Raw genomic sequence first — 16,628 nt, 5'->3', positions numbered from 1 at the left:
CGGGCTCTGAAGCATTTGGGCCAGTGCCTCGGACTTTAGAAGTCGACTCACTACCCTCTGAAGGTCATGATCCGAGCCTCGATGACCTAGAGGAGTGAGATCTGTGGCTCCGTTCAGACAGCAAGGGAGACGCTGGAGCCGAATGAACGGAGCCAAGGGATGGTGACCTCGACCTCTTTCTAGACGTCGGCTCCGATAGTCTGATCGGAGCCGACCCAGGAATCTCAATACCTCGGCTCCAGCCGAGCCGAGGGAACCACAGAAACTGTAGTCAAAGACTCATCGGCTCCAGCCGGAGCTGATGTAGCAGTAGGCTTCGAAGCCTTAGGCCTCGACTCAGACACTGGAGTCGAGGTCTTAGAAGCCTTGGAAGGTTTTCCCGATGAAGCAGATAGGGAACCTTCAGGCTTGAGCAAACCCCTGAGAATGAGTTTGTTCTTTCTTTCCTGCAGGACTCTGGGGCTGAAGCCATGGCATACAGCACAAGAGTCCTGCAGGTGTAAAGGTCCCAGGCAGTACACACAAGAAGTGTGACCGTCTGTCAGAGACATTTTCTGACAGCACGAGTCACACTTCTTGAAGCCTGAGACCTTTGAATCCTTGGACATTTTCAAGGAGCCGAAGTGTAATCACCACACAAAACACACACACACCGATTACACTATCAGAAAGATAATTTAAACTAAAAGCTAAAGAAATTAGTTAGATTATAAAAATAAGTCCCTAAAAACACATACACACCACTATTAGGGATGAGGGCCCGAAGGCCTAAGGAAAGAACTTAACAGTTCTTGTGGGAAAGGGGCTGGATAAGGGTAGGAAGGACAATATCCACTACACTATAACTAAAGAAGAAAGGGCTAAGCTAAAAAGGGGTTTAAAAGTTATTAAACCTGCTTTAATACCACTGACCTGAGCCGGTAGAAAAAACAACACCTCGATCGCTGTAGCGGCAAACGAGATCTGAGGTAATTCACGCCTAGCATTGTGGGATATAAGAGGGGCCTCGAGCCGGTGGAACCAACTCTCGAGCTTTAGAGTGGCCGAGTCGGAGCCGAGGTCGGCTCCGAACCCATCCAGCAAGAATGAAGGCGAGATAGACAACTTAACATCAAACATTTGTTAAATTAATGTATTTAGTAGCTTAGTGAGTTAGTTACTGTAACAAGGAGCTTGAAAAAACTCTTTGCTACAGTTCTTAGTAATTATAGGAAGGAGCTTGCAAAAGCTCTTTCCTACAGTAACAGTTTATTATTAATAGTAGCAAGGAACTTGCATAGCTCTTTGCTACAGTTCAGAGTTCCTTCTCTCTCTCTCTCTCTCTCTCTCAAGGTCCTGGACTTCAGGGTAGTTTTTTTTTTTTTTTATCCTTAATTTTGGGATGAGGGGGGCACCAGTCTGAGAACTGCCCATGGCACAAGATACGCTAGCTATGGCTCTGGAACAGGGCTATACTTGTTTAGAAAAAGGGAAGTAATACAAATCATTGTTACATGGCTAATGTAATATAAAATTGAAATAACTTTTCTTATCATCCCTTTAGCTTCAAGTCTTAGCCCTCTATATTGAGAAAAGTGGTTTATATTGGTGTAAATAACTAACATAGGCCTTTTTATTGTTAATTGACTGATTACATAAACAATTCAACATAAAAGCTGTTGATAAAATGTTGAATGACATACCTATGAACAGAATTATGAGACTGTTTTTATAACAAAGACTTTCCATAACTGGGTGTAGCCTGTTAAAATTGCTAGTAAAATGGCCGAGTTGGATCCAAGGATCAGATCCGATCCCATTAGTTAAGGAAGAATGAAAATGGACAACACAGATGGAATGTTATGGTAAGTACATAACATCTTTTTTTTAACTAGGAGAAAAGGACAAAGGGAAGAGAGCCATTTGACAGACATGTATCTTTCAGATAGGTAGTTAGAGAATCATAGAAGAGTTGTTAAGAAAGGCCTAGATAGGAAATTTGAGTCAGCAGTTTCTGTTGTGACACGGTATCAAAGGCTTCTGAGAGATCTAGAAAAACAGAAGACATAAACTTTCCTTGGTCTCTATCCTTATTGATGGTATCAGAAAAGCTGAGGAGAACTGTAGTGGTGCTATGGCCTGGTCAGACAACATGTTGTGCTGGGGTTAGGAAATCTTTTGTTAGAGGTGCTGAAGGAGTTACTTATGAATACACTTTTCCAGAATTTTGGAAAGGGGGGGATATGACAATTGGCTTAAAGTCAGATATTTCAGAAGACTTATAGAGAGGAACAATAAATAATCATAGGATCATAAGAGGTTACTAGGCTATTGGCCCTGAGGCCCTTATAAGCCTAGCCAAGAGTTTAGCCCATGTTTAGACCAGTCAGCACCCAATATCCCTGTCCAGCAGGGACATGGGTGGAATCTCAGCGGTGTATTTTCTGTTTCCCATGCAGTTATCTAGGTTGCAGTTAAAAAGGGGTAAAGAGGTACTTTGCTTGACATGGAGAGGGAGTCTATTCCATAGATGGGGGAGTCTCCAGGACATAAATCTACCCCGCCAACAAGTCCTGTCATCTTAGAGACCAGGTTGGGGCCATGCGTGCAAGTTACTCAAGTGGAGCTCGACTTGCGGATATGCAGCAGTCCCATCAAGGTAGGGTCCGTGATCGCCTTGTATGCCAGACAGAGGTCACCTCTGAGGAGTCTGTATGAAACTGAGTAGAGAGATAGGGGTTTTAGCCTGTGTATGGCAGATGTTTGAGGCCCTGAATTCTCCTGATGAGGAAGCTCTGTGGTCTGTCCAGCTGCTGCATGTGCTTTGCAAGTTACATGCTGAAAGAGGCATTGTATTCAATAATGGGCTTTATAAGGGAAAAATACAGGGATGTTATGACTGCCTTGTCCCTGGTTGAGATACCTTTACTTATGAGGTGGGCTATGTAGAAGGCTTTCCATATAATGGAAGCAACATGGTGGTCAGAAGTCAGGTTGCTATCAACCTGGGTGCCCAAATCCCTCATGACAGATTGCATGCTTAGGACGTTGTTATTAATTAATGTGAGAATTTGTGGGAATGTCATTCTCCCCAAAGGGGATGATGATGATTTTTTTTGGTATTCAACTTAAGGCCATGTTTCTATCACCAATCATCTGTCTGAATGAGACCCTGTTGGAGGATGTCCACATCACTAGGGGAATTGATGACAGCACCCATCTTGCAGTCATCTGCAAACTAGGTCAGCCATAGCCCACTGGTTTGGCCTGCACCTCAGAAAAGTATATCTCAAATAACAGTGGCCCCAAGACCAAACCCTGGAGTATGCCACTTGTTACGGATCTACTGCTTGAGGTGGATTCTCCTATTTTGACTAGGTGGATTCTATTAGTGAGCTGGCTTGGTACCCATCTGGTAACATATGGATTGCTGCCTAGTTGAGAGAGTTTATCTATTATGCCTGAATGGGGAATAGTGTCAAAGGCTTTGGCCAGGTCAAGGTAGGCAGTGTGTGCCATCTTCCCCTCATCCATGGCTTTGGTGACTGTCTCAAAGAAGTTGACCAAATTTAGCAGACATGACCTCCCCTTGATGAAAGCCAAACTGTGTGGGATCGAGTATTTGGAGTTTGGCAATATCCTTGTTAATGAGGTCCATGATACTCCATTCCATGGCCTTGCAGATCAGGCTAGTTAGGCTTCTTCTTCTTCTTCTCTTTCAGCTGTTCCCATTGGGGTCACCACAGCGGATCATCTGTTTCCATTTCTTCCTGTCCTCTGCATCTTGCTCTGTCACACCAACCACCTGCATGTCCTCTCTCACCACATCCATAAACCTTATCTTAGGCCTTCCTCTTCTCCTCTTACCTGGCAGCTCCATCCTTAGCATCCTTTTCCCGATATACCCAGCATCCCTCCTCAGCAAATGTCCAAACCAACACAATCTCGCCTCTCTGACTTTTGTCTCCAAACCGTCCAACCTGAGCTGACCCTCTAATATACTTATTCCTAATCCTGTCCATCCCTGTCACACCCAGTGCAAATCTTAACATCTTTAACTCTGCCACTTCCAGCTCTGACTCCTACCTTTTTGTCAATGCCACTGTCTCCAACTCATACAACATAGCCGGTCTCACTACCCTCTTGTAGACCTTCTCTTTTACTCTTACAAGCTAGTTAGGCTGATGGGTCTATAATTTCCCAGTTTGGTGGATGCTCCACCTTTGCGCAAAGGGATGGCAGTGGCTGTCCTCCACTCAGCTGGGACAAAGCCGGTACTCAGGCTTTGGTTGAATAGGGTACCTAATAGTGCTGCAAGTTCCTGCCTGAGTTCATGTAGAGGCAGCCTGGGATGTTATCGGTCCCATGGAGGATGTATTTTTTGCCTTTGAGAGAGCAGTGATGACCTGTTCCCTAGATATAAGGGGAAGGGTGAAAATACTGGGGATGTCCTGATTTACTGATGGGGGGACAGAGGGGTGAAGTTTTCACTGAATCTGTCAGCCAGCAAGTTTGCTATGTCTATGACATTCATATAACAACTTTTAACCAAGTCATGTCTATGGAAGTACTTTCAGTATACTTATTTGGTTAATATAATATAATAAAATAATGAAAACATGCACGTGCAGAGCATTGTCAATGCATAATCAGACAAATGAGTGTACACAAGCAAAAAAGTGGCTTTAACTGCCTGATACAGCTGTATATTTTGGTGGCTGCATCAGGTTGCTGCACAAATCTGATGATAGCGAACTGAAATATATGGCAGAGTAGATGCGTTTCTGCTTTTCATGGTTTCTCTGAATACCACTGTTTTATACATGGTGAAAGAGCAAACTGCATTTTAGAGATCTTTATGGAAATTTTTGGCAAGTTGCTTTGCACTGTAGTCATGTCAGTGTTGCGATGCAGGACTGCCACTTTTTGTTGAGGTGTTCACTTGTGCATTTAGGTCACAAGTTATTGCTGCGGGTCTTTTTCTGAGTAATTTGCTGCAGTACATGTAGAACCTTCATTTGTGTAATGGTGTCCAGTAGTCAGCAAGTTTTATACTGCAATTTGTTTCCACTCAAAATTAAGAATACACATTGCAGTAGTATTTCTAATAACATGAACCAAAGGAATTTATATACTACTACAGAGCATCAAACGAAAGGGCACATTAAGCTGGAAAACTCTGCTGTATTAGACAGTGTCTTTAATTAATTAGTGACAGTACACTGGTTGCAAAATATAGAAGATAAGTTATAGTGCCTGTTACAAAGTAACTGTGGTATAAACAAACACAGATAATGGACTGCTGAGAAAAGTTTTGCTGAAAAGCATGAAAGCCAGAAAGAAATTATGCATGTCTTTTTTTAAGATAATCTGATTTTCCTCACTTTACTTACTAAAAAAAACTGCCTGTAATTTGTTGAAGAGAAGGTGAACTAACCAAATGGCGAGAGTAAGTTTGTGACTACTGCACAGTACAGGAAGCAAATATTAAAATGTATCATGCCCAAACAAAAATATTGTAACAGGGATTAAGATTAAGGGGATTTTATTGGGAGGAACAAGTTGCTACAAATGGAAGTAAGTGCACACTGCCTGTCATCTTGAAAAGGAAATAGTTAAGTTGTAAATATGGGAAGAAAAGAGAATCTTCAGGGTTTAGAACAGAAAATAAACTCAATGATGCATTATATTTCTTATGGTTAACATTCAGCAGACTGCAAGACTGCACAGTAGCTCATGTGCATTGTTAAAAGAAAATAAACTCAGAACAAGGAGAACACACTCCAAGATACTATTTTGTAAAGAGCTACAATAAGTGTGTTTATAATGATTGTTTAGGCTCCTCTACAAATGATCAAAGTGAAATTACTCAAGCGTCAGTTGCCCGAAGATAAAAACACCAAAAAACATAGCACTGAACGTTGTTTTCCGTAGGAAATCATTGCTGGCATGATTTCTAAGTGTATGGCGGCAATTATTCCTTTCTTTTGGGAGATTTCTCTCTTCTTTGATTTGGTGTCACTATGGAATTGATATAAAAAAGCGTGGGGGTGTGGGGGCTTATGCTCCCCTGCAAAAAAAAAAAAAAACACAACGTTAATGTTTTCACTCATTTATGTTTCATACATTATTTTCTGACGCTTCAGAATGTTGTGGTTGTGTATTTCGGTCCATTCATAATAGAACCAGTTTGTTTAAAAGAAAACAAAACAGACAAAAAAAAATAGGAGCACAGAAAGACTATCACTGTGGTTCTTCATACTTGATGTTAGTCCAAAGTAGATATTTTTATTTATTTAGGATTATATAGAATTATGTTTTAATAGGTTGGCAATAGTCTGCTTGTCATGTTGACCAGAGAGGACAAAGGCTTACTACAAAAAGAAGGAAAGAAAGAAAGAAAAGATATCAAAAAGCTCTATAGCAAATAAAATGCTAGGAAGAAAGCAGAGCTTTTGAAGAAGTCTGTATGTGTAAATAAAATTGATTGCAATAGTTATATTTCTTTTCAAAATATTTAAAACATAAACCATCCAACATAAATCTTTTAATCCAACATTAGGACTTGCCATTTTTTACATACATGTGAAAACTATTGCAAAAAAGTCAAAAAGTGAAAGAGTTTAGAAAGGTATATTATTGTTTTGAAGGTTGAGCATTTGCTTTTATTCATGCGCTGTTTGAACATGGTCTGTATGACTGCTGTCTCAAGTGCATGTGCAAAACTCGGACACTGTTGACACAGAGTGCAGACACAGGGCCAGATTTTAAAGGAGTTTCTGTCAGTGTAAGTCTGCCCTAATTCCGAAGGATGTGCTCTCAGTTTAAGTGACTTACTTTGGTGCAAGGACTATCTATAAACAGGCTTACACCAGGGACCAGATTCCAAAAGTCCTGCTCTCAGCCTGCTTTCAGTGTAAGTATTCACAAAGATATAAGTTTCTAAGTAGCATTTTGGCAAAATAGTTATCTATCAATGTTAACAAGGTAATTGATGATTTTTTTTAAAGGAGAAACATAGACATACAATGAGAAGTGCTTACATTGTATTATCAGTATATTGCAAATGCAATTCAAATAAAAGTTTATGCCAATGATAAAAGCTTGAACAAAGTATGAGAATCATGTATTTTTTCTTTTTTCAGTGAAAAGTTAGTAGAAAACAATTTGTCATTAAAAAGACAGTAGTCAAAATATATGCTGATTCAGATCCACAAGAGGATAATATTTTTTTAGTTTATAAATAAAAAGGGTGTATTCAGCATAATGGTTAAGTTTTTTTCCCCTTAGACACAAAGTACACAGTCTGATTCTGATCTTGGGTTATTGGCTAGACTTAAAATGGTCCTTCAAGGCAATTAGCCTACAGTGGATATAAAAAGTGCACACATCCCTGTTAAAATGCCAGGTTTTTGTGATATAAAAAAAAATGAGACCACAATAAATAATTTCAAAACTTTTCCCACCTTTAATGTGACCTATAACCTGTACAATTCAATTGAAAAACAAACAAATCTGTTAGGGGAAAAATATAAAAAATAAAAAACGTACAATAAGCTGGTTGCACATGTGTGCACGCCATTACACTAATACTTTGTTGAAGCTCCCTTTGATTTAATTACAGCATTCAGTCTTCTTGAGCAGGAGTCTCTCAGCATGGCACATCATGACTTGGCAATACTTTCCCACTCTTCCTTGCAAAAGCGTTCCAAATCTGTCAGATTGGGAGGACATCTCTTGTGTACAACCCTCTTCAGGTCACCCCACAGATTTTCTATTGGAGTTAGGTCTGGGCTCTGGCTGGGCCATTCCAAAACTTTAATTTTCTTCGGTGAAGCCATTCTTTGGTGATTTGGATGCATGCTTGGGGGTCATTGTGGTGTTGAAAGGTAAAATTCATCTTTATCTTTCTAACAGACACCTGAAGGTTTTGGGCCAAAAGTGACTGGTATTTGGAACTGTTCATAATTCCCTCCACCTTGACTAAAGCCCCAGTTCCAGCTGAAGAAAAGCAAACACAAAGCATGATACTGCCACCACCATGCTTCACCTTGAGGATGGTGTTCTTTTGGTGATGCAAAGTGTTGTTTTTGCACCAAACATACCTTTTGGAATTGTGGCCAGAAAGTTCAACCTTAGTCTCATCAGACCATAATACATTTTCCCACATGCTTTTGGGAGATGATGTATTGTTTTGCAAATTTTAGCTGGGGCTGGATGTTTTTCTGTGTAAGTAGAGCCTTCCGTCTTGCAACCCTACCCCATAGTCCAGACATATGGAGAATACGGGAGATTGTTGTCACATGTAGTACAGAACCAGTACTTGCCAGAAATTCCTGCAGCTCCTTCAGTGTTTCTGTAGGTCTCTTGGCAGCCTCCCTGACCAATTTTTATCTTGTCTTTTCATCAATTTTGGAGGGACATCCAGTTCTTTGCAACGTCACTGTTGTCCCATATTTTCTCCACTTTTTGATGACTGTCTTCTCTGTGTTTCATGGTATATCCAATGCTGTGGAAATTTTTTTGTACCCTTCTCCTGACTGATACCTTTCAACAATGTGATCACTTTGATGTTTTGTAAGATCTCTGTGAACCATGGCTTTTGCTGTAGCAGGCAACTGAGTAAATGTCAGGAAAATCCTACGAAGACAGCTGAACTTTATTTGGGTTAATCAGAGTCCCTTTAATTGATGGCAGGTGTGTACCCAAGAAGACTGGATGCTGTAATTAAATCAAAAGGTGCTTCAGCAAAGTATTAGTTTAAGGGTATACACACTTATACAACCAGCTTATTGTATGTTTTCTATTTTTTCCCAGATTTGTTTGTTTTTCAATTGAATTGTACAGGTTATAGGTCACATTAAAGGTGGGAAAAGTTTTGAAAAGATCACAAAAACTTATAACCAAAGGTATGGCATCTAGGTCCAAAGAGGTCATTGTTCCACTGTATTTGGCATTTATCACACCTATCATTGAGTACAGTGCCCCCTTTGGTGTGTACCTAACCAGGCATATCCAACAATTGGAATGTCCAGAGCCGTTCCTCACTAAAAGAATATAGGGAATAAGTAACCACCTCAAAGCCCTATCGCTGTATTCTGTCTCCTACAGGCTGTTGAGCGGAGATCTACGCCTGGCATATATAGCATTGTCAGACCCCACCATGATGGATCTGCATATGTGCAAAAGAAACAGCACCAGAATTACCCATTCTAAAGATTTAAACCTTGCCTGTGATATGACCTGCTAGAGAGATAGGTATGTATCCCAGAGACTACCCCTTCTCTGGAACATGCTCCCCCATCATGTGAAACAGAGTTCCCAGATACTACCCCTTCTCTGGAACAGCCCCCCCCCCATTATGTGAAGCAGAGTTCCTTCCTAAGCCAATTCAAATGTAACTTGGACAATTGGATGGGGAGCAAGAAATTCACTCTGGTTTGGCATGCCATGTCTGTAATGGATGCAGGCAGTCTGTAAATGATTCATCTCTCAAGCCCCTGCTTGTAAATATTTCATCTCCCAAGCCCTTGCTTACACTTATCAAGGTTACCATAATTTGCCAGAGATTTGGGATACATGGCTAGTCTTAAAAATGCCCTTTTGGTCATTAGCCTAATACACACTTATGAGCTTACAAAAACAAAGCTGAAGACTAAAAGTTAAACATTTGGGTGATATTTAAACAGACATATAACACAGTTCAAAAATTATAACTATCAGATTAGGAAAGTAGAAAATAATCATGCAGCTGTAATAATAATAATAATAATAATAATAATAATAACAATAATAACAACTTGTGGTTGTTCTGTGAAACGTTAGATCAGAAATAAGCTGAAATGAATGCCTTTACTTTATTAAGTATTGGCAAAAGGAGAAAATTTTCTTTTGACAGTTTTATATTCCAAGGGACAGTCTGAAGAAAACTTTAACTTACAGTTTTGCCATATGAAATCCATTTTACTAACTATTTCAAGAATTTTCATTCTGTCTTGGAAATTAAGTAATTTAATATAAACTGCTCTAGACAGTCAGTAACAGGTACAGTATAACTATTTCTCTACTTTTTCTGTTAGGAGAGTCCTTTGATTTTGTTTCATTGGAAGCTGAAAGAGAATAGCATAGATGTTTTGTAGAAAGTCACTTAATTCATAGTTGTCTTGTAAACCCCAATGTATGGCGTTATTTTGATGGCATTTGTCTTGTCAATCTGCGACAGTTTCTCTCAGACTTTATTTCCCTAGAGCATAAATCCATTTGGGATGTGTTAACCGAAATATTGTCCTTACATGTTGAAATTTGCAATTCTTCAGTTTTGCAAACATTTTCCATTGCAAATTTCATGGAGAACTACATTTAACTCTAAAATAGATTTATATTGTATGATTTTGATAATAATGCCATTTTTCCTCTCTGACAGTTTATGCCTTCTAGGTTTAATTTCTTCTTCTGGGGTTGAAATGGAGGAGTATTTTAGTTTTCAACTTAACAGTTCATTTCCTTGTCTGCTTTGACTGCTGTACTTGGGAGTAGAGCTTGCTGAAATTTAGCGGGTTGCCATCAACTATTGAAGGAACTGCTGTAAGACCAAAAAATTTGTCTAAAATAAAACAGAAATATGTTCAGCTGCAGAGAATTACATTTCCAAGCAGTCTCCAGTATATCTCCAGTGTTGCAGCCTAATACAATGCATCTTGGAATCTCTTTGTAAAGCAGATTATATTTAAAGACGCAAGTTCAAACTGCAAAACTTGTATCAAGAAGGGATCTAAGCAGATACATGTCCTGCATTCATGTGGTTGGTGTTTCCTTATGTTGCTGTATGAAAGTCTGATACTTACTTATACCATAAAACATTTGTTTCAGATGGATTGTTTAGCTTATTTGTTTATCACATGTTTGATTTGCAGTATTGCTGTACTTTGTACAGCATGACTGAACTAAGGCCAAAATTGTCTACTCCACCAACATGCCACATAAATCTAAAAGAAAAGAAACAGACAAGAAAGTGGCATTTAACCAGAGTGATGATACATAATGCAGAATCTGTAGCAGAACCTATATGAGGAGACGACAGCAAAGCCTTGAGGAAGGGGATGAGGAAGGGGCTCAAGAATGCAAAGAACAGCCTTGAGACTAATGTCGTGGAAGTAAGAAATTCATTAGGGATATAAAAACATGCTGAGCAATTTGGACTCCTCTAATTAAAATTTGTATTCTTTGTAGAGTATTTATTGAAACTCCAAGGATCATAATTGCAGTTCTTGAAATAGTAGAATTGATAGTATGAATTGGGGGATATGCACTAAGTGTGAGGCTAGAATACTTTGACTCCCCGCCCGAGGTACTAGATCAGTAACGTAGCAGGGTTGTAGGAAGCATACTCCTATATCAGGGGTGCTAAGCTTATTTTTGAAAGTGTTATGACTTGCAAAATTGGGTCACATATTTTTGATCGCCATTCATGTATTATACTTGATAGTCTTCTGACAAAAATAAAGGTGTGTTTAATGCTGGAAGACTTTATTGTGAGAATTTTAACAAATGCCTGTGAACAAGGACTGTTGCCTTTTACTGAACCACTACTCATTGAGTAATGTTCCATTGAAAGCTATTGTTAAAAGAGGGCTCTTAAATGGAAACCTCTGTTTTTCAACACAGACTGTCCAAACTAAAAAAAATATATATATCAGAATTATAATGTAGAAGCTAGTCCCTGATTTGTTTTTTCCTCAGTTAGGTTAGGATTTGAATACCAGTTTTTACCTGTGCATTGCTATTGTGAGGTGTTGGACACCAATGTGAGTCAATGTTTCTGCTGTGGCGTCACTTGACCCTAACTGCATAGGATGATATTTTTGAACTTCCCAGCAACTTGTGTACCACTCATGATTTGCTACAATTGTTACAGTTCAGTACTTATCTTCACATTATTTCTTTCCTTCTCACTTTCCTACATGGAGCTTTTATTACCATGTGGAGCTTTTCTCCCTGGGCCTCCACTGAAAATGTATTTTACCCAGTTGGACTTTTCTCACTCAGCAAAGACAAATAAATAAATAAATACATTTCCCTCCCCTTCCCCTTCTCCTCCTCCAACTCTTCTGTTCATTTTCCTAAATTCTTATACTTAACTGTTGCCACCACTGTTCTATGTATATTCTTTTTACTTTATGACTATTAAATATGATAAGATGAGGTTCATACTGTACAACACCAGGACTAAGGTTGTAGACTTCTTGACAGATAAAACTTTCCCAGAATATTAAGGACCCCTTTCCCATAATGCACTGATACCAACTCTGTCCAGATTTTTATTGCCATACTTAAAGCTAGTGTTTGTGATCTTTAAGGACAGACATAATGTCAAAAGTGCCATATTTGCCAAGGTTTTAGTAAAGAAACTCTCAAAAGTCACAAACAGCAACTTATACAGTAAATATTTGTGTCTGAGCAGGCCTTAACCAAAAGAATCTGGTGAGCCCGCTGGTATTTCTCTTCTGACATCTCCAAAACATTCAAAATCAGTACCATGTCTTTCTTCCCAAAATAAAATAAGTTAAAATAACGTAAAATAAAAAAAAATGAAATCTTGTACTGTCGTTAGTGTACAACCATGCCAGAGCTGATCTGTTAAGAACTGCCTCTTTAAGTTCTTGTACTTTCATATTCATAATTTCTGCAGTGCTATGCATTCACCTTAGTCTTTACCCCCTCCCCTTTTTTCTTTTGCCTCTGACCGTTCTCTGCATTAATTTCTGTCCCTGTGAATCCTGTCTTCCCATTATGTGGCCAAAGTATTTGAGTTTTAGTTTTATCGTCAGGCCTTCCAGAAAACAGTCTGTATTTATTTCCCTATGTATTAATAGATTCAGTCTTCTTGCAATCCATGGAACCCTCAACAGTTTTCTCCAAAACAACAGTTCAAAAGCTTTATTTATTGTCCAGCTCTTGCAGCCATATGAAAAAAAAACATAGCATTGACTATATTGACCTTTGTTGACAATGTGATATGTCTTTGCTCTTTAAAATCTTATGCACGTTTTTTTATAGCCTTCCTTCAAGAAAGCAAACATCTTTTAATTTCATGGCCACAGTCACTATCTCTGAAATCTATGAGCTCAGGAAAATAAAAATTGTCACTGCTGCCATATCTTCTTTATGTATTTGCAAAGAATTGATAGGGACTACATGATGTAATTTTAATATCCTATTTCATCCAGTCTATCCAATCAGACTACTGGGATACAAGCAGCATGTCAGATCGGATCTGGCCATCTACTAGTGCTTCTAGCCTTAAGTTCCTTCAGAAAGCATTTTTTCATAATTCCCCCGAGCTCTGTCTGCCCTCAGATCTCATTTCCTGTGCCATTAGCAATTGGACTGATCTATGTGCTTCATAGCCAAGTGCTCCAACAAATTATTTTTTTGACATATTAGTAAACTTTTTAATCTTATTCACTTTTAAAGATTCACAGTCCTCTGTTTCCCAAAAAAAGACAAGAAAATGTTATTTCCTCAGTGTATGTGGAGTGTTAGGCATGAGGCCTAACATTTTCTCTTTATCTCCTACTTAATAATAAGATTCTAAATCCTAACTCAGTTAAATATCATGATTTTGTTATATTTAGAAAATGAGCGTTTTCTTTGTGCATTTCTTATGTGTATATTAGCCCTTTGACTAGTTGTTCTGGGCTGTTGCTGTCATTGTTGCTGCTGTTGCTTTCTAATGGATAAGAGCTTCAAAAAAGTTGGCCAATGGGGCAAACACAATCCCACTCCAGGACACCCAGTGATCACTTTGTGGTGTGTCTAGGGCTGGGTCATTTCTCACAGACTGCGTCACTGGCAAGGCTTTGGGCCACATACCCTTGTGATTTGTGGGAACAAACTAATACTAAAGGGTTTTCCCACCTGATCCTCAGGTTGCTACCTCTGCCAAGTCAGAAAAATGTAAAGACAGGGATAAGGAAGAGGACAAGCAAAAGTCAAAGAAATCCTAGATGGGGAAACCTGAAGAAGCAGATCTTTGTCCCCAAAAAATCCCTTGGCTGGATCTGACACATTTGCCTTTGGCACAAGTCTTGGTCTGCACAAAATTTCCTCTAGCTCTCACCACTTTGGAGCCTATTGTCACACAGGACAGATCCCCAAGAAAATTCTCAGCAGACACTACTCAGAAAGGGAGTTGTCCCACTTCTAGACATCATGCTCTCCATCTGCTTCCTCCCCTTGGTATGCCAAGTTCTTCAGGAGCACAACAGATGTGAATCGGGATGGGATGATGAAGGGTTTTCTGAAGATGCAGATTGAAATAGGTGTGTTCCAATCCTCCTCAGTTTTTATGGTGGTGCTGTTTGGCCACAGTCACCCTTACTTTTTCTTTACCTTTCCTGGACCCTGTTTCAGCACCTGTGTGTCCTATGTGGATTCAGGCCAGCTCCCTCCGGATATTCCCAGGAAAATGATGGGCAGGAGGAGGCATGCAAACTCCCCTACATAGTCATTAACATCTGACACTGACTTGAATGATTGAGAGGGTTTCCCCAATACCCTCTGGAAGATACCATCTTTGACATTTTGAATTAATGTACCGGGGGGATTTTGGCCCAGTGACCTCCTTCAGGACATGGATGTGTTATTTGAGGCTTATTATTCTGTACCCTCTACCTCCTGTGTGGTCCCTCCTGACAACTACATTATAGCTTTGGTCACCAGAAGGGAATGGCAGGAACCAGACTCCTCTGAGGTGATCCCTGGAAGTCAGACAAATGATTTGTGTCTCAAAGGATAGATTGTACTGGTCCAAGGGGCCTCTGGTGGAGTCCTTGATTGTAAAATAAGGCAGCAAAAGAGAGCTGTCAGATGATGCAGCTGCTGTCCTTGTGTTTAACAAGGAGTCTAGAACACTGGACAGAATGGGAAGGTGTGCCTATGGCTCGGGTATCTTTTCCCTGAGAGGAGTGAATTATGTAACACACATGAACCTCTTCTCAAGAGATTTAACAGAACAGGCTTTAGATTCTTAAAGAAAGCTAACCATGGCTGAACCAAGGAAACAGATTGAGACTCATGTGAGTACCATGTTGAATATAACTAATCTTTTCATGCGGCTGTTAAATAATACAGTCAGTGAGCAACCTGGGTGATGAGAGCAGGCATTACCTTGAGACATCCTGCTTGGCTCTGTCTTTCTGATTCTGTGGACAATTTCAAGACATCCTTCACCAAAGTCCCCTATGATAGTTCCTCCCTGTTTGGACATATTGTGAAAGATAAACTACTGAGGTGTAAGCAAGAAGGTAAGACATTGTCTGCCACAGGTGTCAGATCTGAGAGTCCTTAAGTTCTTATACAAGAAAACAAACCAGTCCAAGTCCCCATGGTTTTGAAAATCTCAATGACAGCTTTTTTACTCTTCTTCTGATAGGGGTGTCCTTCACACACACTGACCTAAAGGTGTCCTTCACACACACTGACCTAAAGGTAGAGGTAGAGGAGGTTTGCAAAACTAGGGATCTCTAGTCCTATTTTGGGCAAGCAGATCCAATACTCCTGAAAGTTTACCAACTTGCTCTCCTCCTGAGGCAGTCAGGGACCATTTATCTCTCTATTCAGATGGACAGATGGCTATCACACAGGACAGCTGGATAAGAGAAATCATGAGGAGGCTATATGATAAGCTTTTCCCACAGCCCTCCTTATCAGCCTTGTGAGTGGTCTCTAAACCCACTGTAGTGCACCAAATGCAACAGCTACTTGACTCTGATCACTCCCAAAGGACAGTCACCCAGAGTCCACCCGGGCTTTTCTATACCTTTCCCCATTACCTTAATCAACAGGTTCTTACAGAAAGCATCAGTTGCAGAGCTGCAGTGATCCTCATTGCCCTTTTTTGGACCAGGCAAACCTGGTTTCCCTTCCTCAGAATTCATTTAATGAAGAACCCCCCCAAATCTTCTTATTACCCATTTGGGTAGCCTCACTCAAGTTTACAGAATCTCAGAGTGACTGTGTGGTTTCTCCATTTCCCTTAAAGGCCAAAGACTCTACCTTATCCCGACTTCCAGGATGGCTGCACATTGAGTAACAGCTTAATTCTAGCTCTTCTAATATGAAAACAGAAACTTAGCAGATAAAGCCTGTGGATTTATACTTCTGGGTAAATTTCAGTAACTGCCTAGTAAGTGCACTGCCTGGATGCCAGGAAAAAAGAAGCACAGAGGACCTGAAGGAAAATGAGCTTTAAAAGGTGAGGAAAAAATACTGACTGGGAAAAGTACCACAGCTGTTCAGGCAAAAAGCAGTGCAAGCTTCAGACGTGACTTCCAGTAACCTAGAGGAAAGTATAAGACAACAGCGCACAGACCTGATTAAAATAAATGAAACACTAATAAAGTATATCAACTCAAACAACAAAAAGCTGGAAAAAAATGAAAGAAGCTTTAAAGAGATATTCAGATGAGGTGATAGAACTCCAAAAATAAGAGGTCAAAATGAAGAAAAAGCTGGCTGAATATGAGACTTCACAGGAAGAGATGTTTCATAAAGAAATAGAATTAGAGGACAAAGCATGTAGGGAAAACCTGAGATTTTCTGTTGTACCAGAGAAGCTGGAAGGAACAGACTGTATTAATTTTATGAAA

The sequence above is a fragment of the Protopterus annectens genome, chromosome 7.part0 (assembly GCF_019279795.1).
Source record: "Protopterus annectens isolate FY-2018-M chromosome 7.part0, PAN1.0, whole genome shotgun sequence".
NCBI classification, from domain to species: domain Eukaryota; kingdom Metazoa; phylum Chordata; order Ceratodontiformes; family Protopteridae; genus Protopterus; species Protopterus annectens.
The sequence above is the reverse complement of the archived record's forward strand: the minus strand, read 5'-3'. Positions refer to the sequence as shown.